Below are 2,604 nucleotides of genomic sequence, written 5' to 3' on the forward strand. Positions count from 1 at the left end.
GGGTGCTGCAACTGCCCGTGCACAAGTTCGGGGTACTAGGGTACCCCTATTCTAGTACACCGACAGTTCATTTGCTCGACAGCTGAATTAAGGTTCTGCTTGAGAAGGCCGCTCTGTACTTCTGCTGCTAAGGCAGCTGTGTGCTCTTCTGTATAGAGGGAGTGTTCCGTTTTTCCATTCACTGTTATCATGCCACGTGGGCCGGGCATCTTAAGCTTGAGATAAGCATAGTGTGGCACTGCGTTGAATCGGGCAAATGTGGTCCGTCCGAGCAGTGCGTGATAGCTGCTGCGAAAGGGGACTATGTCGAAGATTAACTCCTCGGTTCGGAAATTGTCCAGAGATCCGAAGACAACCTCGAGCGTGATTGAGCTCGTACAGTGGGCCTCTACACCTGCTTTGATTCCCTTGAAGGTAGTCTTTGTGGGTTTGATCCGTGATGGATGAATGCCCATTTTGCGCACTGTATCCTGATAGAGCAAGTTGAGGCTGCTGCCACCGTCCATCAGGACTCGCGTTAGGTGGAACCCATCAATTATTGGGTCCAGGACTAGTGCGGTTGAACCGCCGTGACGGATACTGGTCGGATGATCCCGGCGATCAAAAGTGATCGGGCATGACGACCATGGATCAAATTTTGGGGTGACGGGCTCTATCGCGTAGACGTCCCTGAGTGCGCGCTTGCGCTCCCTCTTAGGGATGTGGGTAGCGTATATCATGTTCACCGTTTTGACCTAAGGGGGAAACTTCTTCTGTCCCCCTGTGTTCGGCGGCCGGGAATCCTCGTCGTCGTCTTTGCTTTGCGATCCCTTATCCTTGTTTTCGGCATTTAACTTGCCGGCCTATTTCAAAACCCAACAATCTCTATTGGTATGATTGGGTGGTTTGTCTGGGTGCCATGAATCTGGCATTGGATGATCGAGTATGCGGTCCAAGCTAGATGGGCCCGAATTGTTCTTTTTGAACGGCTTCTTCCGCTGACCAGGCTTAGAGCCACTAAATCCGGCATTGACCGTCGTATCATCGGTGTTGTCATTGTTATATCGACGTTCGTACCTGTTATGTCAAGACTTGTCGTTGCTATTTTTAGCTTCAGGGGTGCCGGCGGCGCTTGCATTGTTTTTGCTACGGGCCAACCAACTATCCTCGCCCGCGCAAAAGCGGGTCATGAGTGCCGTGAGGGCCGCCATTGACTTTGGCTTCTCTTGGCCGAGGTGGTGGGCGAGCCATTCGTCGCGGATGTTGTGTTTGAAGGCCGCTAGGGCTTTGGCATCCGGCCAGTCGACTATCTGGTTCTTTTTAGTTAGGAACCTGGTCCAGAATTTCCTGGCGGACTCTCCGAGCTGTTGAACTATATGGCTTAAGTCATCGGCATCCAGAGGTCGAACGTATGTACCTTGGAAGTTGTCAAGGAAGGCTTCTTCCAAGTCCTCCCAGCTGCCGATGGAGTTTTCGGGCAGGCTGTCCAACCAGTGTCATGCTGGTACTTTGAGTTTCAAGGGGAGTTATTTAATGGCATGAAGGTCATCTCCGTAGGCCATATGAATGTGGAGGATGAAGTCTTCGATCCATACCGCGGGGTCTGTGGTGCCATCATATAATTCTATATTCATGGGTTTAAACCCCTCTGGGAATTCATGTTCGATGACTTCGTCGGTGAAGCAATGAGGGTGTGCGGCGCCTCTATATCGGGATGTATCGCGATGTAGCTCTAATGGGGTCCGTCTGCGGCTTTCAGCCCACGCATGACTAGGTTTGTCACGTCTGAACAGATGGCCGTCGTCGCATGTCGGGGCACGTCCTCACGATCCGTAGATCGATCTGGTATGTCCTTCTTTATTGTTCAGGTCATGTCAAAGGTCATATGTATGACTGTGAGCTGATTTACCTCTGCCTCTGCGATGAGGCCGGGCGAGATGGTGTTCGGCTTGAGTTGCCTCTTTGTCCTGGCCATGTGGTGGTCGGTCAGCCGCATTGCGCAATGGTGGTATGTGTTCCGGTGCATCGTCATCGAACTGAGGTAGTAATTTGCGCTTCGGGTAGCTTTTGGCTGGGCTCTTGAGGCCGTATTCTTCGGCTACTAGGACGTCCGCCCATTTATCGTTGAGCAGATCTTGGTCAGCTTGAAGCTGCTGCTGCTTCTTTTTCAGGCTCCTTGCAGTGGCTATTAGCTGGCGCTTGAAGCGCTCCTGCTCAAGAGGTTCCTCAGGCACGATGAATTCCTCGGTGCTGAGGCTCACCTCATCCTTGGAGAGCGGAAGATAATTACTGTCCTCCAAGTCCTCGTGCGTGGCCTGTTTACCAGGGCTAACCTGCCCATCTTCCCGTTCATCTTGTTCGGTAGCTGCGTTAACGGGGTCTTCGTTGTCTTCAGCACCTTCCGGAGTGTTATCTTTTCCTGTGCCGGCGTTGCTATCTTTGCTGCGGCGTGACTTACAGCGGCGCCGCTGACACAGTTGTTTCGATTGTATCTCAGGAGGTTTATCCTCAACTGGATCCTTTTTGTCATTGGCTTTGTTCTCCTTTGGTGCATCCACCATGTATACGCCATACGAGGAAGTGGTCATCCAGCGTCCGGTGAACGGCGGGTCATGGGCCTCTTCT

The sequence above is a fragment of the Triticum dicoccoides genome, chromosome 6A, assembly GCF_002162155.2.
Source record: "Triticum dicoccoides isolate Atlit2015 ecotype Zavitan chromosome 6A, WEW_v2.0, whole genome shotgun sequence".
Taxonomy (NCBI): Eukaryota; Viridiplantae; Streptophyta; class Magnoliopsida; order Poales; family Poaceae; genus Triticum; species Triticum dicoccoides.